Raw genomic sequence first — 26,645 nt, 5'->3', positions numbered from 1 at the left:
AATAATAGAAAAGTATTTAATGTGTTCCAGAACTGGCAGTTAGAAATAAACCTGCCCCTGGTCCATCTTTCTCTCTTCCAGACATCATTGGTGTCCAAGTGTACAGTTGTGCTCTAAAAAATTTATTTGTGCAACACAGCAATACTACTGATACCTATGAATTTCAGCCCTGATGAGTCTTTTAACTGATTCCTGCTTGTAATCATAATTTTTGGTGTTCATTTACTCAGAATTCAGAAATCATTCTAAACCTGGGTTCTGGCTGTTTGCTTTACTGTCAGATATAAGCTTCTGTACAGACAATAACTGGCTGCAATTCATCAAAACCTCACAGGCAACAAGAATGGATGTAAGACAACTAGAAATATATAAGTGATTTCAAAACTAAGACAAAATGAAGTGTTTGGTCCAAATAAAAAATCTTGGATTCTGTGAAGAAAAAAAAAAGATCAAGCTGGATAATTTTGTGAAAAGTTTTGCATCTTATCATGGTTTGAGAAGAGAAACTGTGAGCTAGTGACACAAAAAATGCATTCTGGTCAGGGCCTTTATGCCTCAGTACAGCTTTATAGAGGTATGACCTGATTCTCACTTCTTCTTTTTATTTCTCAAGTGCACAAAGAATCTGCTGGGGTCTTGGTTATGTCAAAGTGAACTACTCACACTTGGAAAAAAAATAAAGAAACTGCCATTGTTTGAGTTGAAAGAGCAAAGGCATTTCTGAAAACTCTAAACCTCTGTCTTATGGTAAGACTTTTTGTTCCACAAAATCTTTAATTGCTGTGGTTGAAGGATTTGCCTGTGGTGCAGAACTTGATTGCTCGTCTCCTGGTGGAGGCCCATGGCCACCAGCTTGGAGGCAAAGAGGGCCACTGAGCCCTGATAAACTGAGAGATACAGGAACCTCTGGAACTCATAAAAGTCTTTAGCAGGCAGTGCACTGTGGTGCAGGGACATCTCAGTGACATTGAGCTGGTGCTGTGAAGGGGGACAGAGCAGCTGCTGTGGTGCTGTTTGGTGCTAGTGTTCTCACAGAGAAGCAGTGGTTTACTGGATGTGTATCCACTGTCCTTGTGGCTGCTTTGTGCTGTGTATCTGCAGGACTTCCATCTCACTTCTTATTCTATCACTTTTATTGGTCAAAAGTTTAATGTCTTTCAATATCCTCTGACTCCACATAGGTGATTAGAAAATATTGGCATGTTGTTACGACTTAGAGGGCTGCTGTCATGTGTTTTTCACCCTGTGTTTTGCTGTGAAGGAAGTAAGTAGAAAATTACTCACCCTTAAGAAGAGAATTACCCATTTCTATGTGTCATATTGGGAACTCAATAGCATGCCAGTTTAATAATTAAGGACTGAACTTGGAACACAAATGCTGCAAATTCTTCAGCTTTTGATAATGTCTCATCTTTACAGACTGGAAGAAGTGTGGAGGGTAAATATCTGCTTAGCATCATTTATGCTATGAATGTTGTTATTGAGGAATCTTTTGCTTTCTGAAACATCACTTTCACTGTTTATAGCTGCCTTTCCTCTTTGTAAGTTTCTGAAATCTGCCATTGTCTTATTTTTTATTTCTAAAATATAATTTCTTATGTATTTTTCTGGAAGGATTTTTTTGGGGCTTTTTGTTAAGTTTTGTCTAGCCTGATTAATTTTCTATGTGACTAATTTGAACTGGCTTTGTTTTCATAAGCTTTCAAGTATGGCTTGTGTACAAGACACAAGACACACTTTCAGCTGAAAGTTTTTAGAGTATTGCTTCTTTTTTGCTTTTTTGGTGGTTTTTAGTTGTTGCTATTTTGTCCAGAAGGGCCTTTCCCTACTGGTATTTCATGCCTATATGGTTAAGCAGCTTAATCCTATTTCAGAGAGTCTAAATTTCTCAATTTTTGCTCCAGGATGTTCTTGGTCAGGTTTCTTGTCTGAAGTTTAGGGTGGCAGTTCTTGTTTTCAGTATTTCCTTGTAAAAGAAAGATTGGGTAGGATGTGGCCAGTATTACCTAATGGGTGATCTGCAGATCTCTTGGACTTCTCTCTAATAATAGCAATGGCTCTCGTACACTTCAGAGCTAGTTATTCTGAGCAGAAAAGCACTGACATAGAGTCTTAAATAACATTTAGTGATTTAGGACAGAATTATCTCTCAAGTCAGAGTGGTAGGGACTGTGTGAGCAGAGTAGAGGACTATGCAATTATTTACTGCCTTGCTGTGTGTTATGGAACATGAGTGTTTTTAATGTATGGGGAAACTTTTGTGGCTTAAATGTTGGAAAAGATATCCAGTGGGCTTTTCTGAAGTAAATTGTCTGTTGCATGGTGATGCCTATTCTAGTTCTATGGATCTGATCTGAAGGTGCAATTTGGCCGGGTCGGGGCTACAATACAAGTTTTATTTATCGCCTCTTTGTTCACATTTACAGCTGTAATCTGCAGGTTTTACATGATCTGGAGATTACCAGTTATACTTCTAATAACTGTAATATTTTTGAAGATGTTGTCATCTTTTTATTCAGTAAAGGATCTGGTTACCTATAATTGTGATATCAATTATATAACAATCACGACACTTTGATGAATAATTCTGTTATGATCCAGCTATCTATATTGGCAGCATAGTATCACTGAAATGTTTCTGATTATCCTCTACATTTCTGTTTTTGATGGCCATGGAAAATGTAATTTGTGTGTTTTGCAAGTGAATGTATTTTATCCCTCTTCTTTTTTACACTGTCTGCATTGTTCAGCCAATATGCTTGAGATGGGAATTTATGTTCACAGACTGTAGGCATGAAACATCACTACAATCCATAATAAGGCCATTAGTATTCTGCTCATGCAAGCCACTGTAAGTACAATTTTCAGTGGCCTAATGTAACAGGTAATCATAAATTAGTATTTGCTTTAAAACAACACCAGATTATGCAGACTGCATGCTTAAGAAGAATGACTCAGTAAGTAGTGCAGCTCTGTAATGAAGTGGGAGCTCATTAAACAGATGCTATCTACTTCACTGATCTACATAAACGGCAAATAAACCAAATGGAAATGTTTCAACAGAACACTGCAGTCAACCAGAACAAGTTCAGGTTCATTTACTGTGGCACTGTCTACAGGAATTAGTCACAGCAATAATTGAATAGTTGCTTGCTAATTTATCATTTTACATTTGTTATTGAATTTGCATAATGTGTTGATTTTTTTATGTCTTTGGTTACATTGAATGCCCTCGTCTGTGTTTACAAAACCAGAACACAAAGGGTGATTTTAAGATTCATCACACTGGCAGTGTTCAATTTTCATTGCTTGGAATGTATTTTTTAAAAGATTCTTTTTTTTTCTGGTTTGTGTGTTACATCACAGCACATGCACACTTTTAATTAATATTTAGGAAAATTGAAACACTTTTTTAATGAATCAGAGTAGAGGCATGCAGACAGGAGCAATGACTGGGCATTCGGTATTTCTAGTGTAATGCAGTAGAAATGACATAAGATGCTTTCCCAGTAGGTGGAATAGCCGGAAATAACAGTCCTTTAGAACTGATCTCTATGAGTAATTTGAAAGATCACTACTTGTTTTGGAGTGTATTACCTGAAAGACATTTTGCTGATTTTAGAGGCTTTGCAGCTGCTTAGGAGGAACAGTACTGTATAAGACCATTATACAATTCTGTTTGAGAGGAATGAAATGTAAAAAAGCTAAATGACTTGAATGTAAAAAATAATTTTTGACATGGTTTCTGATATGTATTAGTTGTAGGTTTTACACAGTATGTGTGTATATAGCTGATAAAGCAGAGCTAAATGGGTTATAACTTGCTTTTGGGTTATATATGGTTTTTATATGGTGATATTTTTAATAGACTGTATTTTCTGGTATTTGCGGCACTATTAAATGATGCAACACCTAGCAGGATCAATTTTTAGTGTTGCCAGACTCTTTCAGGACCTTTTTTTATTATTTTAATACTTTATCTTTTGCTTATAGCTCTTAATAGCTAGGGGAGCTATGATCTTGCAGATAACATCAGTTGAATTCTGACATGTTGCAAGTTTTTTGTCCTCTGCAAAAGCTCTTAACATTGTGAACACTTGTAAAAAATTGCTATATTACAAGTAACCAAAGATACTGCTTGTGACCTGTGTGCAGACTGTGCTTGCAGTAATTGCAGTTTTTTTGTGCAAATGTATGCAGGGTACTAGTCACCAAGAATATGTGGAGGAGCTCACTGATGCTGAGGAAAAAGAGAAAAAATTACAAAGCACTAGTGCTTAACTTAAATAACTATCAAGGAAAAACATGTATTTGTGAATTACCTTTCATCAGGACTGGTTAGATTTCGTTCAGAAAACTAACCCCACTCACTTGCTTCTAACACAGTGTGTTGTCAAAGGAAAAAGCCCTTCTGTTAAACGATTTCAGAAAAATTTCACTCCACCTTTTCAACATGTTCGTTCATGTGTTCCACACAAATTTCCGACTTAACAGACCTCTAAATTTTTAGCTAACCTTCTTCAAAAACCTGCAGAGTTAAACAATAATTCTGCTGAGATAAGCGTTAGAGGTAGCACATTCTTGAACACATAGCGAAGAAATCTAGCACCAAGTAATATCAATATTGTAGTGACTCTGTGTTAATCTACTGAAAATTTATTTGGATATGTTTTTTAAACACTCACTTGTAAATTATTCTGTTCTCTGTTAATTAAAGTAGCTAAAATTCTGGTTTACAAATATGTGATTACATGAAAACATTCATGTTCCATGTATGTGAAGCATCTAAGTAACTGAAATATACCAGGAGTATTGAACTGTTAAAGGAGAACCTTGCAGTCAATACACCTGTCATCAGACTGTGGGAGACAAATTAAAAAGCATTCTATGCCAAAATTGTATAAGCCCTTTCCAGTTTATGGAGTACTCCAGTACCTCAGAAGAAAGCAAAAGAGCTGGAAACTCAAACTCAGTTCGTTCCTATTTATTAACCTAGTTTATTTGGAGTATTTTAAAAAGAGGTCATCAAGTTGTCATGCCATTTTTATGTTTTTACAGCTTTTCCTCTATGAAGTGGATGACAGTTCCATTAAACTATTAATATTCTTGCATCTATCAATATGTATAAACAGTTCTGCACTTCATGAAGATCTAGGACACAACTGTATTGCATTTCCTCGCTTGCTTTATATTAACATTCAGTTTCACATTGCAATTTTGCACAAAAGTGATGAGCATTTATTTGCACTAGTTGAATTTTTCCTTTTTCTGACATAAAACAAGCTTCTGATTATATAATTATCCTACATAGTTAAGTTCAATCCACATAAGTGGCACCTCATTGATAAGGGAATAAGATTTAGCTGTGAAGATACTGTTTGAAGAGAAACAAAGAAATACAGGTTGAAGAAACTTTCTTTGAAAGACAGTACAGTACCTAGACATTAAATCTGTAGGGTCTTCCCCCCTTCTTTTGTTAGATCCTCCTGTCTCTGGGAATACAGAAAATAAACTCTGACTCAGCTAAATATATTCACTAATTTTTGGCAAGTAGGGCTTAATAAGTCTACCTCTGAATTTTTTCCCTAGATTGAGTCTATTCTTTTTAAAGTTATCCACTCCCCCCTGAGGATGGCTTGTATCTCTGCCTTTCACCTCCACCCAGCTGACTAGAACAGTGTTAGCACAAGCTCAAGGGACGGGAATTTTGTTTTGCTGAAGGTCTATGCCCATCATCAGGAACAAGCAATAATGTACAGATGCAAGAGGGCATTTCTACGGAGTCCACTTGTGAATCACCTTTTGGAGAAGATAGAATAATGTCTATTTTCTTCTTGATTGTCTTCTTCTGCTACCTGCCCTTAATTTTCTAATCAACCTCTGTAGTTATTGAGAATTTTCATCTGGGGCATATATTTTGATATGTTTTGCTTTTGTTGTTCATTTATAACTTCCCAATGCACCAACAAAACTGCATCCATAGCATAGCCTATAATATAGATGATTCCATATGTGCAGGTCCCTTTAAATAGATTAATAGCTCTGGTGGAATTGTGATCCTAGAATTTTGATGTTGCTTTGTCAACCACCTTTTCAGTGGAAATTGTGTTAAATAAAGTGTTTATTGGTAATTTCAGAGAAGTGTTGGATCAATCACAATAAAAATCTGACATATATGACATTATGATTTCTTTCTCTGCTCTTTGTAGTTTTCTTGATCTTAGCTTCTCTGTAGTCTTAAGGCCATTATGTTTTTTTGTTTACAAAATTTAATTCTCCTCCTGGACATAATTAGCTTCTCTTCTCTCTTGCAAACTCTGTTTAATTTTCTCATTCTGCATGTACCAGTATTTACTGCCTGAATTTTGCCTGCGTTGCATTTTTGTGCTTGTCATAGACATCTGCAAGAGAATGGACAAAACTAATATCTCTTTGGGAAAATATTGGTTTAAAGTATTTAGCAGGTTAAATATAGCAGCTCATGAGATAAGGCAACTAAGAGATTCCAAACTGAAACACTTTGCAAGATTTTTTCTCTCATCCCAACTGATGAGAGCACAGAGGCAGATCGCCTTTTTGATGGGTGCCTTATCTGCAGATGCTTCTGGGTCAAGCTTTGTGGAACAATGACTGTTTGATGTGTGCTGCATGTTCTGCAGCAATCCAGCCTTGAAATGTGCAGCTCAGGTTTACCACTGAGGATGTAGGATGTTCAAACATTTATGTAGTCATTCAAAACATGTGTCAAACTTTGAGCAAGATAATGGTTTCTGCAGTGTTTGAAAAATATCACAACAGACAGAAAATGTGCACTGTTAACTAAGTTAACATTAGTTAACTTCATTGTTAGCATAAATGAGAGTGAATCTGAGTCTTATGACAATGACTACGACTAAGGTTGCACTTTTATTAAAGGCAGAGAATGAGAAGTATCTGCTCTTTGGAAGTAACTATCCATTTCCTTCTGTGACTGCCAACCAATGCGGAAATTGGACATACACCACAGGCTAATGAGCTGCGTGTCAGGAGGTGAGCAAAGAAATCACTAAAATTGGGTGGGGAGAGGAAGAGCTCTCTTATTCTCATGTTTTTCCAAGGAGAAAAAGTGAAATGTCATCCAGGAGGGAGCAGTCACAAAACACTGCTGGATTTTGGGGTGTTGGTCTATAAAACACTAGAGAAAAAGGAAACAGATTATTAGATTACGAGGATGTAACAAGCACAGGTATAGGTTAGGTGACCTGGTAAATGTGTAAATTATGCTTGCGACAGTCAAAATCAAAGGCCAGAACAAGACAGCAAATTTTTTCTTCTTGAAGAGCTGTCTGTAATTACTACAAAGTTTGTAATTACCGAAAAAAATTGTGCAAGTGCAAGGTAAAGCTAATCGGGACCAAGATCTGGCAACCAGTTTTTATCTAGGTATGAACCATATTTGCAAGCAGCAAAGATTTATAAATACATCTCTTAGCACCAAAAGTAAAGTCTCTGTGTGTCCTCCTTTTCCACTCCTTGATGTTTTAAAATTATTCATGTTACTGCTACTTACTCTTTATGAAAAGATTTGAGCCTGGGTCATACAGAAAAATGATCCAGAGTATTTCTCAGAGTGTTTTACCTGCATTTTAAGTGGCTGAACATAACTTTTAAATTATTAAAGAGTTTCTCTGTCAAAACACATTTTTAGAGAAAGAATGTGCTTTTACAGAGTTTGCCTCTTTTTCACCCTTCTCTGATTTTAGGTTTTCAGTAGCCAATTAATTTTATATTTTTCATCCAAAGAGTCCTTAGTTTTTTGAACATATTCTCTCCCCTCTTTCCTCACCCTAAAAGTGCTAGTCTGGGTATATCCAGCTGAGTTTTGGTATAATAGTTTTCATTGATAACAAAATAAGAAGACCAAAGAGTTTGTGGTGCTTATTTATACTTTGCTTTCACTGTATTTGGTTTGTGTGCATGGGAAAGCCTAGATTTTTTTGAAGTTTGGGAGTGTTCAAGGCACATGAGGAGATATATTTAAAGAGCAACTCTAATGGTTTCCCCTGTCCAAGTGTCACAGACTGAGAAAAAAATCTTCTGGCCAATTTACTTCTTTTGACATTTCAAATAGGTGTGCTTCCAACTTGAATAGAGAGGATTTTGGGGGCTTTTTTAAAGTTGAAAAAACAGGAAAACATTGTTTCTGAGAAAATATTGTGTTTCTGAGAAAAAACCAAGGAACAATTACAGAACACTGCCAAGACTAAGACTGAAAAAAGAGATAGCCTTTAAAAAAGAAAAAGGAGTTTAGTATACTTTCACCATCAATCTCTGGTGTGTGCATACAACAGAGAGCTGAAGAAATGTATGGTGAAACTTTATGTTCCTCTGCTACTTTCTTTGAAAAGTAACAAACAAGCAAACCAACCTGAATTTTGTTAAAAGGATCAAAGAATAATTAGGTGTTGCAGATACCCTGAGACATTATTTTACAAAGAGTTGTCTACAATTTTGAGCTGAGAATAACAGATGTAAATACAGAAGTAAGGAGAGTAGATACAGGCTCCAGACCTTGTACATCACGTGAAACCCCAGTCATTCTTAGTTTTTACTATGTTCAACAGAGTGCCTCCTCAATTCAGGGTACAAGCAACACTCAGAGAAGCTGCTGGTTCTCTTTATTATCTCCCATAGTTGGTGTTGTAGCTGATCACTTTGATGTGTCTGAAAAAGAATTTTCAGGAGTTATCTCAAGTACAGATGATATTTCTATGTGAGAAACAGAAAAGCTTATTTTTGGCAGACAGGAGGGAAGCAAGAATAAATTGCCTCAGGTTTGTCCCAAGCGTATTAAATTGCTAGAGAGATGAAGAAAATGACAAGAACAAAAATTACAAGAGCTGTACTTACGTGTTGCAAATTTTGTGGCTGTCAGCCAGAAAAGCAGAGTGTCCATGGCTGTCACAGGAGCATGAGTGAACAAAGAAGACTCTTTGGTTCAAGTGAGAAATTATAGACCTGGGAACAAAGAACTTAGGAGGGAGCTGAAAATGAAAACTTAACCCACACAAAATGGGGACAAAGGAGATTTGAGTGTTCAAAGTAGGTCCATTCAGAGTCAAAAGGAGTTCAATGATCAGTGAAAACTTCAAAGATGTGCTGTGTCCAGGGTTTGTTATTCAGTGCCCTGATCTCATGCTTTGGAACACATTCAGAGGTGATGTGGATGTCAGACACCAGTAAGTGGGTGGAAGGTATTCAGCACTCAGCTTTGAAGCCTAGAAAGTGCAAGTAAAAGAATGGTATGTTCTTCTGTCCATCCCATCTCTTTATTATGTTTCACTTGTCAGTCCTCTTTGTACATGTAAAACTTGACCTGCTTATGCCTAGAGCAGGAAAATTACTTACTACCTCGAAGGATACCCACTGCCTGCTCCTAGCTTGGATGGGTGGACTGTTTGATGGGTAAAAAACTGGCTGGAGGGCTGGATGACCAGATCCAGAGACTTGTGGTGCGTGGAACTAAATCCAGTTGGCAGCTGGTCCCTGAATTCCACCTTAGAGCTCTTGGCAAATATAAGCCGGTGTGAGCCAGGAAGGCCAATGGCATCCTAACCTCTATCACCAATAATGTGACCAAGTGGGACCAGAAAAAAGGTCGTGCCCCTGTGCTGGGCACTGAGGCCATGCCTCAAATGCTGTGTCCAGTTCTGGCCCCCAAGAACAAGAAAGACATTGATGGGCTGAAGCATGTCCAGAGAAGAGCAACAGAGCTGGTGAAAGATCTGGAATGCAAGTCCTGTGAGGAGTTGTTGAGGTTTCCAGGGTGTTTAGCCTGGAGAAAAGGAAGCTCAGGAGTGAACCTTATCACCCTTTAGTACTGCCTGAAGTGAGGTTGTAGCCAGGTGGGAGTTGGCATCTCCTGGGCAATGACCAAAAAGACAAGAGGATATGGCCTCAAGCTGCACCAGGGGAGGTTCAGGTTGGGCATTAGGAAGAATTTCTTAATGGAAAGGGTTGTTAAACCTTGGAATGGGCTGCCCAGGGAGGTGGTGGAATCACCATCCCTCAAGGTGTTCAAGAAGTGACTGGATGTGACAATACTATGGTTTAGTTGTTATCGTGATGATGGGTCAAGGGTTGGACTTGATGATTTTGGAGATCTTTTCCAACCTAAATGTTTCTGTGATTTTGTGGTTCTGGGATATAGTAGTGAAATTTGCAGTGTAGCATTAAATTTTTGATTTTTGTTTGGGTTTTTTTCCTAAATACATGAAAGCTTAGGAACTTTACAAAAAGAAAAAGCTGATACCAAGTTCTACATTTCTCTGACAAATGCTTGAATTCTTATTTTTATAGATTACTAAAAGTGCTTTGAATTATTTACCCATGATGATGGTTTTTTATTTGTTTTCTTTTTTAGAGGTTTTTTACAACATTGCTTTCTGACTTTTGTGTCATTAACTAAAAAACAAGCTAGTGATATGAATGAGAGTAAAAAGAACAAAACTGCAAAATTGTTAGGCTTGAGCAAGTTCAATGCACAATTACAGTACAGTTCTGATTTTTGTTAGTTGCGGCTGATCTCTGTTTTTACATTTTTCCCAAAAGACAGAAACCAAAATCCCATCCATCACAATCATGTGTGATGCCAATACCAGTAGCCAAAGTTTCATTTCAAAGAAATACTGGAATAAATATTATAAGTGAGTAAATAAATAAATAGATAAATAATCACCATATATGAAACATTAGACCACCAATGTTTACCAGTTTGATTTGTAATCCCAGGTTTCCTAGGAGATTTTTTTAGAGTTGAATAGATGTAGTTTTGGTCAATGCTAGATATCAAGCCTCAAGCCAGTCAGCTAACTGAGCAAAATTTTGTGATACTATTTTGTGACCTTGCTTATAATTGTTCTGCCAACTTCTATAATGTCATATGCAATAACCATTAAAAATTAAGTGTTGGAGGGTCTGATGTTATTCAGGATCAGAAGTGTATTTTTCATGCAGACAGGCATGCTTCACAAAGAGTAAAAAGTAATTTTGTTACTGACTTAAAGCTAAGAATTTTTTTTACTTCAAGTGTAAGCATTTAATAATGTTCTCCTATGCTGCCAACTCTTTTTCATTTTAAATTTGAACAGCAGTCCTCCCCAGTCTGCCTACAGGTTTGGAGTCCACTTGTACTAGATTTGAACAGTTCCATCTGCTTTGCTTTGGTTCATTTATTCATGAGCACCTGAAGAGCTGTCAGATTTCAAGCCTTTGCACTACACAGGAAAAAAACATGTGCGTCAAGCTTGTCATCATTAGAAATATTTGTAATTTGAGTGCCACGTAGATACATTTTGTTTTGAAAAAATGGAAAGTCTGAAAGGCAAAGTAGACGAGAAAGTAGTGACACTCTGGATGAGTGAATAGTTGTTAAGGAAAACCCTCAGAGAAAAGGAGATAGGGCAAGTCAACAGTGCAAAGGGTTGTGGTTTTTGGTTTTTTAAAGATTTTGTGCTTATTTTAACCTTAAAACAATGAGCCAATAATTTGTATTGGAGCGGATTTTGATTTTAGGGCCATTGCTGATAGAACAAAGCACTGGGACATAGCTCAGAAATGCACTTTTTTTTCTTCTGCAGTTCCCTACATTAATACCTCCCACTATACCCATTTTAAGAATTACTTCTTAATTGATTTTCTTCTTGTATGGGAGAGATTACACATATAAAGGGGCCCCTTATAATCTCAAATCCCACATCCTCCATTTGTTTTGGACTAATATTGACTTATGTCAGAAGACTGAGGTAAAAAGCAGTCTTTTTTGTCTTTTTTGATTGTCCAAATAAATAGCGGACAGATAGAAAAGTATCTGCCAAATGTTCCTTTGGATATGCTTATTATTAAAATTTTTTTTAAAAATCACTACTTGATTCTGAATTATTTTCTCATTTTCAAATAAGGAGAAATACATCTTGAATCTATGACAGTGAATTCTAAACTTCTCTAAGTAAAGAAATATTCTCCAGTAATGCTCTTCAACAGTAGCAGGAATGTTTCTGCTGTTCAGGCAATAATGATATAAGAATTATATAAGTAGTGACGGTCAGATTTCTATGCTGGTGATGTGGATGTCTTAACTGCAAGGCCTTTTCTGAATTTTCTATATGTAAAATGTTATCACAAAAATAATGGCATAGTCTTTTCATACATGTATAAATTGGTTTTTTATTTCATTCTGGTGCTATAGCAAAGCATAAGCTAAAGTATATTTCAAAACATATAATTCTTGAATACATCTGGCACTCAATCTCAAATAAATGTAAAAGCATGTCATGTAGATAAAATGCAGTAAATAGGCAGAATTAATGCTTGCAGGTCTCTGAGGGTTGTACTTAAGATGATGGAACTGGCCTCTGTGGACTGCGGAGGTAATAAAAGTTGAATAAAACTTCATAGAAGAAAACTGATCTATTCTCTTCCAGCTATTTCAAGCTCTAACACTGGTAGGGAACAGATAGAAAAGTATTCCCCAGTGGAGGACATGAAAATGTTTCATTCTCTTTTGGTTGCTCTGTGCCAAACTAGAATTTAATAAGTGTATCACTTGCTATTTGCCACTGTATAATGATACCATGAAGAAAAAATAAAAAAGAAGACGATATAAAGTACTTTCTTCTCAGGAAAATGTACTTATTTTTCTGTATGTCAGATGAAAACAAAGTGCCTTTAGATCCCAGTGGGACAGAAAGGGTGACATATAAAATTTCAGCTTATATGTCTGTGAGGATCTTCTGCTGTGTCTCATGGCCTTACTGTCTATCTTCACAACCAGCCACTGCTTTAAGCTGAGAAGAATGGTGACAAAATTTTAGGAGGGGAAAAAAGCCAATTAGGACTGAAATGAAATGCAGAAAGAAAATGTCTAAAAACACTTCTAAAAAGATCAACCTCCTTGCCCAAGCTAAAACTGGATTCAAGTGCTGCAAAGTGGTGTGATAGCAAACAGCTTATTTTACTTCCAAACCAGCAATATTCCTCTGTTTTTTCCTATCTACAAGCCACATAAATTTTGCCAAGGCAGCAATAAATGGGATTTTCCAATTGCAACACAAGTGGTAAAAATAAATGTAAATGTTCTCAGGGATTTAATGTCATCAATGGTTTAGTTTTTTCTTAATTTTAATTAAATAGCTTTTTTCATTTTTTCTTTGTTATAGCACAATGCAGTAATTCTCTAGGATGCTTTCTGGAACACAACAGTATCCAACAATACTTAGCACTTGATAGACTACACATTCTGGCAATGTTTCTTTTTTCTTGAGATTATCTGTGTCAGAGTGTAGTTTCAATTTCTCTGTTATCTTCAACTTTGCAAACATTTGTTTTCTGTTATGCTGTACAGCAGGAGGAGGAGGGACAGGGAGGAAACCCAAACTCCAAGAGATACTTATTTGCATTAAATTAAACATAATGAAAATTAATTTAATTGGAAGGAACAGAAAAATGTAATATTAGACTCTTGGAAAAAAATTAATAGAACTAGTTTTCAGGCATACTCTTGCATCATCTAAATAGTATACATTTACAGTGCTCTGTGATTACATATTTTCATCCTTGTTGACTAATGCAATGAATATGTTGATAAATACACTTAAAAGATACACAGCCCTTCTTACACAGAATGTTTTCCTTCTGAATGGATACTCTGTTGTATATGGCCCTACTCTTCACCTTTTTTTGTTTGTTTGTTTGTTTGTTTTTTAGAGCATGTGCCAGGCCTCCAATCATTTGTTTTTCCTCTGTTTGCCACTGAGCTGCATGGCCCCACTTCAGAACAGTGTGAGTAGCCAGCATTGGCTTTGGGTTGCCATGAAGTGTGTGTGAGCAGTTGTGTTGTATGTCACAGCTCTTATTAACTCCAGTGCCATTGCTAATGTTTTAATGTATGCCTATATGTGCCTTGAGGGAGTAGTTTGTGTGTTTTACTAGCGTGATACACCAAAATACTCCCTTCCTTTTGCCTCGATTATAAATTAATACATGCCATCAGGGGACCTCTTATGATGTGAAATTGTCATCCTGTGAACAGTGCGGACGAGATTCCATGAAAGTGCAGCTGAGCAGCTACCCATCCTGCGAGCACAACAAAACTCTCTCCATGCTCGCCCTTGGTGGCTTGCATTAATTTCTTATGAATAATTCACATTCCTTCATCACAGTTATTATTCCTTCCTTCTTCTTTTGTTTCCCAGCTTTGAAAGGCGCACCAGCCTGTGCAGTGGTGGAGAGCTCTCAGGCAAAACCTCATCCACTGGCCCCACGGCAGGGCTTGCTGGCACTGGGCAGTGCCTGGGTGGCAGGGATGTCACACGGGCACAGGGAAGCACCCTGAGGGGCTCTTAAACCTGCCAGTGCCCGAATTAGTGTTTTAATTGAGAAGCTAATGGGTTAATCAGCATCCCTGAGCTTGTGCTACTTAATGGATCTGTTGCCTGGCAACGACACCTGCCAAAATGAGGAGGTTTTGTTCTTCTGCTGCTGTGTGAGTCAGGCTCTTATCTTGTGAGGGTTCAGGAAAGGGAGCTGCTCATATGCTGAGTCTCTGGGTCTTTCTCCGCCCAGCTGGAAGTTCTACAGGGCAAACATCAAAGGATTTCCAAGTCTGACTTCTTAATTGTAAGGCTTCCAAAGTTCAGATGCATATTTGAACCTTTTGAAGTCCCACTTTTGCCTTGTAACCCAAAAGGGTCACTTCCCATTCTCCCTCTGTTTTTCTGACATGCATTTATGTCCCTTCCTAAAACCAAACTACTTACATTGATTTTTTTTTTGGGGGGGGGGGGGGGGGGGTTTCTCAGCAGGCTTCCCCTTATCCAATTTCCTCTAAACAACTGACCAAGCCCCCTCTAATTTTTTTACCCTCCACCTGAAAACATTTGTTTCTCTACCTATCAGTCTGTGTTACTCTGTTGGTATCTCTGTTCAAGGTTTGCTTTACCTTACACATCCCAGGAAACATTTACCTTGCCAGAGAAACAGCTGAACCCACAGATGAGGATACCTGGCTTAACACAGGCTAGCTGTTGGCTTTGATGGGGTTTTTTGAGAACTGGAAGAGAAAGTCTGCTGTGCTTGTTTTCAGAATTTAGCTGTTTCTCCAAAGGCTTTGTAAATCTGCGGAGTTTTGAAAGTGTCTGAGCTCACACTCGAAGCCAAGGCTGGCTGTCTTTGAACACTGGGGGAAATCTCATTAGGAAATCAACAAAACTCTGTTTCACTGGTTTGAGGCAACTCAGTGTTGCATAAATATGTTCTTTGGCATGTTAATATGCTTTCTCACAAATACAGCAAGTAGAGTAATTTTCTGCTTATGCAAGCTATGCATTTCAGTTAAAAAGCCCATCCTGTGGCACAATATGTTACTTTGCCAGTCTGCTTCAAAAAGATCAGTGTTGCATTGATCCTATTTCTGTGGTACTTCCTGTATTCTTTGATATGTGAGCAAGATTTGTTAAAAATCCAGCATTTCAAAATGTATTAAAGGGTGTGTATACTTACAGAAGTATTTTTAAATCCTTGTCCCATGACTCTTTCATGTGTTCTGTACCTGGGTAATTCAGCTTTTATTCTTGTGTTAAAAGGCTGTTCTGAATAGGAGTTCTCTAGCCAGACAGCACTTTTTCTTTTTCTTTTTTTTCCCTTAATTTCATTTACTAGGAAAGAGGATGGTAGGGCACAGTGACATTTACTTACTTACCTCTTTATGTACTGTGTCATCTGGAACTACTGTAATGTGGCTTGCTTACTTTTAATAGCAAAAATACAGTGACACACAATGCTCTTCCATATGCTATATGGGAGAAGGCTTTTCTAGACAGACAAGATAGTGGACACATAAGGTAGGTGAGCTCATTGTCAGGACTTGAATTTTGCAGGTATAAAAATAATTTCTCTATTACATCTCAGTGAAATATAATATCCAATACCTGGCCGAATAGCCAAATTGTGCTATTGTACCACATTTTGTTTCTAAAGCCAGTGTAGGCTATACTGTAATTCCTTGCCTCTGGTTTTGGTAAAATAAGATCCTTAAATCTCTGCTTTTTTGCATCTTGAGGCAATTTGCTGTAAATTGTCCTTTTGCGTGGGAACAGACTTCTTTGAAAAGCTCAGTGCCTCTCATCCTGAGAGCATGGTTCTAGTCTGGTTTTGATCTTTCAGGAAGACTGTGCTGAGATGGGGAAGGCACTAATCAGATTAGTTAATGTGATTTGTAGAAGATGGAAGAAGATAAGGATCAGGGACTCCATAAGGAAGTAGTTTATGGCAGAGGATATCAGAACCCGGATCATACAAAGAAATATTTATGTCTCATTTTATTTGGAACAGAGCAATATTGGAGTACAAAAACAAATTCCCTGCATAACATTGAAAAGGCTGCTTTCCTTTTAAAGTCAAGCCTGCTCATCTTTTAACTGATCAAGACAGGAATGTTTATGTTCACTGTCAGGCTAAAACCATTACTTTGAATCAGAAAGCATTTTCATGCATTTTTTTATTCATTAATTAAATTGCTGATGCAATTTGTAAATGCACTTTAAAGATAGTACTAGAGAGTGTAATGAGTTTCTAACCAGACAATTAGGCTGAAGAAAGCTGAAGTTCATTCTTTGAATTTAATAGGCATCACCCCTACTACAGCAATATTTTCTTATAACTTCTCACCAAACTGCTCTGTCTCTGTACTGCCTGTCTTTAACTCTACATGCACTACATGAGGTGCTGGGAGAGCTCTCCATGAGGCAAGATTTGCCAGGGATTTCTTAAATCTTCTTAAAGATTCAGAAATCTGGAGCAGTGGGACTTTAGTGCTTGTATGAAAAAATGGTGATGAAAATAGATGTTTCCTCTGCTGAGAAATTGGCATTGAATGCTTAAAAATTTTCTTCAGCTATTTATGCTGCAGACAAGCCTTTGTGTATATATGTATACATATACAAATAAAAAAGTATGCATATCTACATGCATACCTCTTACTTGTTTACTTACATTCTAGCAGCATGCCAGACAATCCAAAGGCTCAGGTCCACGTTCAGGTCCTAAAAAGTGACGCTGTTTGGAGAAGGTATCAAAGAGTAGCACATACAACACAGCATTACAGAACAGTTTGGTTTGGAAGGGAATATCTGGTCAAACCCCCTAGCTCATGTGGATCACCTAGAGCTGTTCTCCCAAAACTTTGTCCAGACAACTTTTGAATTTCTCCAAGGATGGAGACTTTATCACCTCTCTGGCCAACTTCTGCCAGTGCATGGTCACCCTCACTATGACCAGGTACTCTTGATGCTCATAGGGAACCATCACTTCCCTGCTGGCAATACTATGCATAATGCAGTGCAAGACACAATTTTCTGTTTTTAGGGTGAGGGCACCTTGCTGGCATGCAGTGGCTCCACCAGCAGAGGAAGTACATGGGATTCTCTTCTCCAAAGCTGCCTTCCAACATAATTGCATAGCACCTAATAAGAATTAGAAACATCTCCTAAAATTGGCTAGGGATAGTGCTTCGCCTAGACTGAGATATTGCACTTGCAGCCTTGTCACTCCCTTCCTGTTTGCCTTCTGAACAGGGAGGAGAATGTTTTTAGTTTGATTGCTTTGGACCCTGTATTCTATGTTGTTTAATTAGATGCCTAACTAGACTCTTTAAAAATAAAATTTCTTTGGGCTACTCTGTGGAAATAAAGCACTTTAAATGTTTTTATACTTCTAGATTTTAAGAAGAAATTATACTTCTAGATTTTAAGTAGCCTGCTGCTACTCCATTGCTCAATACGGATGACAAAGTAGTGAGAAAAATGTTTCATGTATTCTAATTCTAAGGGTGGGAATCCCTTTCGCCTTCTCTGGCAATGGAATAATCCACTATCTTGTTGGGGTAGCAAAGTCATGATAACTTGAATTCTGCCTCTCTCTTCTGAGTTAATCCTGAAAAAATATTTAGTATTTGGTCCTCAAAACCGCAGCATGCGTTCTTCTGCAAGGGTCATATCTGGTGGCAAGCGCAGTTCTCTGACAGCTGCAGAATGTGCCTAATGATAGAGTTTGATAAAATTATTAGGAATTATGAGCTTGGTTTTACCTTCCTGGTTTGAGAGGAAGTGAGATTTTTGGGATGCTATGGTCAAACCAATAGGTGCTCAGATTTGAATATTGGCACCTGATCTGGCCCCTGAGGACATGGATATGCCTCTGAGAGCACAGGGGGTTAAAAGCAGAGAACTCCCAGGAAAGCTTTCTCTTGTGTTCCAGTGGTGAAACAGATCAGAGCTCCCCGCCCCGCTGCTGAGGGCTGGGCAAGGGAGGGGAAGCCCCGCGGCCGGGTGAGGTGAGCCAGGGCCTGAGGATGGAAGGGTGGAGGGGCACCAAGAGGCACCGGGCAGCCAGGGCTTGAGGATGGAAGGGTGGAGGGGCACCAAGAGGCACCGGGCCCTGAGGATGGAAGGGTGGAGGGGCACCAAGAGGCACCGGGCAGCCATCCCCTCCCTGAAGAGAAAGAGAGAGAGAGAGAGAGAGAGAGAGAGAGACGGTGCCTGTGCCTGTGCCAGCAAGGCAGTGTGGGAGTTCTGGACACGCAGAGCCTGAGATTTTTAACCCTTTTCTTAGATTATGAAAACCTTACAAATGCTGATCCTCCTGGGGTGGAATGAGAAAAGAGATAGAGATGAGATAAGAGGAAATGGGGCAGGAGGGAAGTGGAGAAGAATCTTGGGTGGGTGGAGGTGATGGAGTGGCCTTTGGCTGGACTTTTCTTGTACAGCCATGGACAGAACCATTTTCCTGTGACACAGACACTGCATTTAAGGGGAGGCAATGGCTTGGAGCCAAGAGAGTGCAGTGATGTTATGTAAAAGAGTGTGTGAACAGAGATGACGGGTGAGTGTGGTGGTGCCGTCCATCTTCGGGGAAGAAGATCTCTGTTCTCAAGACCCCTCGGTCCCAGGGGGTGAATTTGGGGTGGACATGTGTCCCAAAAGTGAGAAACTGTGCTTTTTTTGGAGCTGGGCAAAGCATCCTTAAAAGGAAAACCCTAGAAGCAGCTCTGATCTATGTGCAAAGATGAGAGCACTGGGCATGGAAGGAAGATGTCATGATGGCAAATGTTCTTCGAGTGGTGCTACATGTGACATGGAAACACACAAGGTCTCAACTGTGTTTCCTGGGGAATCCTGTGGTACAAGAGGGACTCCTTACTCCTTGATGAACTGAGGATTAATCATATAAAGCATGGTGATGGACAGACTTGATGATCTGAGGGATGGATATATTGGAAATTTGGTGGGGGGAGGAGGAATGTTTTTGGAGGATTTTCATTCTGAATTCTGTGTGTGTTTCTTTCTATATATAGTTGCATGTTAATAAAGTTTTCTTTTCTTCATTCCTAAATTGGAGCCTACTTTGCTCTATTCCTGGTCACATCTCACAGCAGACACCAGGGAGCATATATTTTCATGGGGGCACTGGCATTGTGCCAGCATCAAACCGTGACACCATAGCACTATGGAAACCAGCTTTTTCATGGAGTAAAATTGTTGTGCTTCAGGGTAAAAAATAAATATGAGCATTGGTAACAGCTTTAGTATGTTGTTTGCAGTGTAATAGTTTTCTGACACTGTTAACTTAAAATGGTTTGGACCTGAATTCTTACCATTCACATTTAATTTTTATATAATGTGTACTAATGTTTTCTAATTCTCTAATAATCCAACATTAAGGAAAAAAATTCCGTGAGAACACTAGAGGGTATTTAGCAACCAGTCAGAAACCTGACCAGAATGTTATTTGCATTTAAATATTGTAAAACATACACAATTGGAGTCCAAGAGAATTCTTGAATTAGAGAATTTAAACTCTGTAGGCTTCTAGGCTCATTTCTGCTAACAATGCAACAGGGTGCCAGCATCCTTATCAATGAGCATAGCTGCGTGACTTCATTTGTCTTCACTTTTAACACTTGGAAACACATGTTGGAACAATGTGTCGTTTAGAGCTGGGTGAAATAGCTGATGCTCACTCTCTCGGGAGCCAGAAGTGGAAACAGAAACCTGCTTTGTGCCCAGTTTTGGACAGGGAGTTCAACAGAGACCTCCCACTTTCAGTGAACTGAGATGAACTCCCCAGCAGGCTCAGTGCGTTTGGGCTTTCTGGGGTCTGTGCCACTCTTGTATAAAAACTAAAGAGTCAGGTGATTCTAAACTGATAATTAGGGCCCTCATCTCTAGCTGCTGAATTAGCTCTTTATACAAGAAGGAAAGTTTTGACCCAGGCATCTTGCTGGTGGAGAAGATGGGGACCTGAGGCACCTATAGCTTGGTTTTACACCAGGCTAGTTTTACATAAAGAGTTAGGGAGAAAAAGATGTGTGTTTGGTATCCAAGGGAGCCATGTGCTTCAGCACAGTGTGATGTGGCTGGAGGTAGCCTCATCCTCTGATCTGTTGCTGGGACTGCAGTGCAGGCACATCCCAGACATCCCACAAATGAGGCGGGAGGTGAAGGGGCCACAACCAGTAACCCAAAAGGGTTACTCCTCCTTTTGCTTCCTGAGATGTTTCATTCAGAGTCCTGCAGCACTTTCTAAACTGGATGAAATGCTTTGTGGCTCTGCTCTCATTCATTAACACAAGCTTAAAAAAAGAAAAAAAAACCAACAACAGAAAAAACATTTAAATTAAGGCTGGATTGAGTCTTCCCTCTCCCTCTCACTCGCCCCCCCCCCCCCCTTTTTATTTTCCTTCCTCTGTTAGGCTAAGAAATCAATTATTTGCACAGGCTCAGTATCAGGAGAGAGATCTTCTATTACTATTTCCTATACTGAAATATATTATGACTACACAGGGGTTATTGTATTCAGAAGCAAAGGGATTACAAATATCTCAATGTCTTTTATAGCTGCTAGTAATTATTTTTGCTTCCAGCTATGTTACAACCATTAAAGTTCATGTTTAGGTTACAATGCTCCCTGTGTGAATGTTTGCTTTTAATTAATAGAAGGATGTGCTGGGCTTGTCCTTTCACAGTGTAGACCCTAAACCTGTCAGAAACAGCTTACAGTAATGGAAGAGCTCTGAAAAGCTCTTTCCTGTGAGAAATGTGGCTGGAATTCCTTGATTTCCACACTACTAGCCAAAGATATGGATGCTTGGGAGGTTTTGTCCTACAGGCTGTATGAGATAACTTTGTTACACTCTGCGTGAAATGCAGCCCCTGACTTTTGACAGCTGCCTGTATATTTTTCAAGCCAGCAAAGAAATAGTTGCTAACAAGCAAGCAGCGGCACAGTTAAAATTCAGTGTGGATCATAGCTGCAAACACGCTGAGGGTAAAAGGGCTGCAGCCACTTCAGCTTGCTGTTCCATAACAAACTACAGAGTTTCTAAGAGAACCAAATGTCCTGGCTCTCCTCCTCCACTGTGAAAATGCTCTCCCCCACCCTCCCCTTCCCTTCTGTAGGGATGAGAAAAACTCAGTGCAATATAAACATTTGCTGATATCATCTGTCATAAATAATGTCCAGAAAAATTTTAAGAGAGAGGGCAGAACAGCAAACCTCAAACCAGTGTTTAGGCCATAAAGGCCAAAAGCATTTATGTTTGTTTCAAGATAGTGGAGACCAGAGTGGAGGTCTGGTATTTTGCTGGTGACTGCTGAAGAAGAGGGATTTGGCTGCTGGCAGAACATAAAGCAAAGCTGACAACAAAGCTTTCCTTTCATGCTATCCAAATGAACACATTTCTAATCTGAAATTCAAATACTTGACAACAGAGAGCCTGTGAGTTGGGCTTTGAATAGGAAATTGCTTCATGGTTTTAGCATAATGAATTAGGCAGTTGGAGTAAATCCATTTAGAAGGCATAGAATGCTTTCACATGCCTTGTAAAAGCTATAAAACCCTACTAATTTCCCAAATTTCTCATGACTTGCAAAATGTCTAAATGTTCTGTGCAAATGTGGTTGTGCATGTTACGTTTGGCTTATTGCAGCTATGTAGTTTGACTCTTATATTTTACAGCACACGGATTATTAAGATAAGATTGTACCTCAATTAAAAGCCATAAATAACAGCTAGGACATTATTTGAAAACCAACGCTCTCACCAATAACGAGAGTACATTAATTAGTCCTGACACTCTGTTCTGGTCAATTACTATTACACATTCTGGAGATGCAGCATTAGTCTGAGAAAACAGCTGGGGTGGAGTCACACCAAGAAAATCAATAGAGGGATTCTCTGAACTGTTAGCTGTGTACTGACAAGTGGCAGCTTCAGTCTCATGTTTTGGACAACACTGGACCCATTCTATGTTAGTAACCCCTCAAGGGGACCAAACAGAGGCAGTGTTACAGGTAGCATAAGGAGAGATGCTGTAACAGAAAACAGAGTGAGGAGCTGTTGTTTCCTTTGTGCATATGTCTGACCTTGGAAATAATTTGTCAGGCCTCCTGGGAACTCAAAGTTTCTTCTTCTCTGGTTTGCTTAAGCAAACAGTTGCAAATAGTACCACTCGGAGAGCCAAGGTTAAATGCATTCCAGCCATGTTTCAAAAATGAGCTGCCTTTTTAAAAATTCTTTTCTTTCTTTTTTTTTTTTCCTTTTTTCTTCTTCCTTCCTTTTTGCGGTAGCTCATGGAATGTTCTTAATAATTTGTAGAAAATGTTCAAGTCCTTGTTTTAAACATTTTGTTTTGCTGCAATGGTTAAATCTAAGAAGGCAACTGAGTTTATGAGCAACTGCATAGGGACTTTCTACCAAATGCATACAAACAGAAAATAAAGCATGACATTCTTGCATTCAGAAGCATACTAGCTATCACAGCAAACCGACATTTTTTCCCATGGAAAAAGACTGAGTAAACAAATGGATTTTATTTTATCACATAGTTTTTAACTTTGCCATTAGAGATACCATGGTACAATGACATAATTCTTTGGGTTGGGATTGTGATAAAAAAATTGTGATGGATTATACTACAAAGAGTATTTTTAATCATTAATGTGTGTCAAGCCCCTAATTAATGTTTACAGTTAGGAATGTAAAGGAAATATGTCCTCGCTTTTGCAGAGCTGCTAAAATATGAGTAGGTCTTTTTAGGTCCTTGGAGTTACATACTGAATATATGTATACAAGCATCTGAATGTGTGTATGATGAATTAAACTGAGAAACACTGACATTTAAATGCATTAAAGCTATACTGAGTTGGAATAATAATTATCACCACCAGCACAACATACATATTTAAAACTACTGTACCTATGCAGTAGTCACAGAGGCACCAGACTGAATTTATCAAAAACCAATTCTGAATGGCACCTCTAGCTAAATAATGGAATATGGAAAGGAGGCATCTTCAAATCATTAATATGGAGGAAAACTGAAGCCTGCATTATAGGCTTGTTCTCAGGTGCCAGCACAAACAATAGGTTTCCAAATCAGGACTTTCCATATACAACATGTCATAAACATCAAGAAATGCAGCTGGCCCACGGCAAGACAGGCTGCTGCTTGAATCACTTCACTTCAACAGAGAGGGGTATTCAGATACTTACATTTAAGAATTAGCTAAGAGAAAAATATATATTTTAAAATTTTTAACTTATGTTGCAGTGTACAGTACTGTGTAGTGCGTTGGGAAAAAAAACCACAGTCTATGTTTTTTTGTGTCTGTGTGTGTACACATACTCTTAAATTATAGCAAGATGTAAAAATTGGTTATTTCTGAACTATCAAGAAATTTATATTTTTAAAAAAACTGTTTTCAATTGATTTCTACCAAGTGTTATTCTTTGTGAAAGCATGTTCATACCAAAATCTCACTGAAATCTATAAAATTATTTAGTGGGCATGGAGAATTTTGCCTAGATATGAACTTTGGGGCCGAATCTAGAATCTGATAATCTGATACAATATGAAGTTCCTTTAGACATTGAAGGCATTGTTTAAAGTTGAGTAAAAGGTGATGAAAAATGCTAAAAATTTAGTTTTGAAAGTAAAATATCACCCTACTGAATGACATAAATGTATTCCTATCAGAAAGAACTCCTTGGATGAGAACTGATGACTAAGTACAATTGCAGCAAGAAATAACAAGGTGAACTGGCCAGAGTTATTGATTGCTGTCCAAAACCAGTGACTAATTTCTCACATCTTAACTCTAGGTTCTTGTTCAACTTTGACTTAACTTGACATATAGAATCACTGTGTGCTTCCCTTTGTTTCTTTCTTACAGAGTGTGAAAAAATGAAGGAACGAAACACATTACAGTCTTTCCCTTCCACAAAGGGAAAGAAATTATTCCCTCTGCTCTAGTTTATGACTCATTTGTAGTAAAATTGCCCTGTAAATACACCTCCAGTGCACCAGGTAAAATACACTACTCTTACAGTGCCTAAATCATGGTATTGTGTTTTGGAGATGCCTGTGAGTCTCAAGGTGTGTGCATGGTGTAACTCTGCAGCTCGTCTCACTGGAAGAAGATCTGTTCTGCACTCTTCAGAGGTACAGTGCAAGCTCTGAAGCCCAGGAAAATCTTTGAGCCAACTATCTGTCACCCTGCTCCTGCCCCTCTCTGAAGCATGAATTACGCCCCTTCTTGGTAATGACATTTAATAATCTTGAGAAGGGGAGAAGCTATTTAAATTGTGACAGATATCCAGGTTGATTGAAAGTTATCATTGATGACGAAGAATTCACAGGATTTGCTCCGCAGTCTTAGAGTAAAATGCGATTCCTGCCTTCAGCACATTTTGGTGGTTGTTATGAGGGGTTGTAATGGTACAGCACTTACACACAGCATCTACAATGGGAAAATGTTCTTTCAGATGCTTTAAGTCCCTTTCACAACATGGTGACCTGTTAATGCAGGAAAAGATAAAATACTGCTTTTCACAAATGTGAGCTCCAGCGTCTGATCTCGGGTCACACATCTAATTTCATTGATAAGACAGAATTGCAAGATATTCTTTCATAAAGTAGAGACATGCAAAAACTTTAATTACTGAATTTGCACTGCTACCTTTTCTTTCTGAAAAATATCTCCAAAACCAAAGAAGTGGACATGTTTTTCATAAGCTGACTACAATAATTTTTAATGCTGCAATGTGAAGACTTTTGGCAGACATAAATGCTAGAATATTCATGGATAAAAGTTTTAAAATATCATAAACAGATTTTGCATGAAAAATGTACTAAAAGCAAATCTCAGAGACTGTCTCAAACAGGAAAAAAAATTATCTTCCTATTAAAGATTCAGAAAAGAAGGCGAATTTATATTGCAGAAACCATCTTTCTTCTTTTCCTTGACTATATTTTCTATATTTGAAAATATTTGATCTCATTTCCTCTGCTGGTGCTTACAAATCCAACCAGCTGCTAACCTTAAATTCTTATGTTGCATTTAGGTTTCCAAATTATCATGAGAAAGGAAGCTCCTTAGAAGCAGTTTGTCCTCTGAGTGAAGTATGAGCAGAGTTGAAATGCACTTTGATTAAGGTGCTAAAGCAGGCTGAAATGAGATTCAATAAAGCAACCTTTTCAGCAAATTCAATGTAGTGATGAACCAGTGCTTTCCCAAACTGATTAATTTGTTGAAGGGAACATTTTACTGTCCGCTAATTTTCAGATATGTCTAATTGCTTGGAAATCAAATACTTTCTGTAGCAAAGAAAGATACAGGAAATGCTGTTAGATAATTAAAGCATAAAGGTTATGCACAAATGTCAAATCAATAAGGACAGTAAACATGGTTTATCAACCACGCCAAGTACACTTTTTCAGTTGCAAAATGTAAATAGGTTTAGAATAGAGCGGTCTGGTGGGATGATGGATAGGATACCCATAACACTTTAATTAACTCCAGTTTCCTACATGTTAAAGGTTTCTTCAGTCCACTGGTTTATGTAACAAACCCTCTTAGGATTTCATTAGCCATTGCTCAATATGAAGTGCAGAATGCCATCTGAAGGGGTTACATTTTGTCCCGCTCTTCTGTCAAGCTTTAAGTCATATCACAGTGCTATTACTGTTTTCCCTAAAAATATGCAAGTATTTTAAAGTATCAGCTCTGAGTATTGATTTGGTATTTTGCTTTTTATTATCAGGAAATAAAAGGTAACAACTTCTAACAATGAAATGCAAAAGCTTCTTTAATTGCAAATAATTGTTTTAGTTTGTTTTCTTTCCCTTTTTTTTTGCTTTGTTTTTGTAGGGGAGGTATGTTCAGGGATTTGGGTTCTTTATGCTGATTGGAGGAAGAAAAATTGCTTTTGTTTTACTACTCAGAAGATATGATTAAAAGAAAACCTACATGTTACATCACAATAAATGCCAGGCTTTTTAGCTTTTTTTTTTTTTTTAGTAAATGAAGTATTTTTCTTTACACCTTTTGGTCTGATAAAGAGTATTCCCATGTTCTGTTTTAAATGGAGAAATTCTTCCATTCTGAAAGCAAGGACTCTGAAGCTGGGGCAACATTTTCTAGCCATGCCTGCTAAGGACTTTTTATCCCTATAGAAAGGAAAACATAAATCAGCTGTTATTCAATTTGGCTTCAGACAATTAAATTTTTCATCAGGAGAGAAAAGGGTTATTTAACCTTTAACCCTAATAC

At 38.1% G+C, this 26,645-nt stretch overlaps 1 long non-coding RNA gene across 3 annotated transcripts in view; it reads left to right on the top strand.

Moving 5' to 3' along the window:
* LOC141727092 (uncharacterized) overlaps window positions 1-26,312 on the top strand; it is a 31,693-nt gene extending 5,381 nt beyond the window's left edge. For 2 of the 3 annotated variants that reach the window (XR_012578131.1, XR_012578132.1), the window contains exons 2-3: window positions 13,744-13,818; window positions 24,267-26,312. This is a non-coding gene — a long non-coding RNA (uncharacterized LOC141727092). Of the gene's footprint in view, window positions 1-6,099; window positions 7,030-13,743; window positions 13,819-24,266 lie in introns of those variants that run through there. The other variant, XR_012578133.1, reaches the window with a different exon arrangement.
* The last annotated feature ends 333 nt before the right edge of the window (window positions 26,313-26,645 follow it).

Source organism: Zonotrichia albicollis, chromosome Z (assembly GCF_047830755.1).
Source record: "Zonotrichia albicollis isolate bZonAlb1 chromosome Z, bZonAlb1.hap1, whole genome shotgun sequence".
Classification (NCBI taxonomy): domain Eukaryota; kingdom Metazoa; phylum Chordata; class Aves; order Passeriformes; family Passerellidae; genus Zonotrichia; species Zonotrichia albicollis.
Note: the sequence above shows the minus strand (reverse complement) of the source record. Positions and strands in the feature narration are given on the sequence as shown.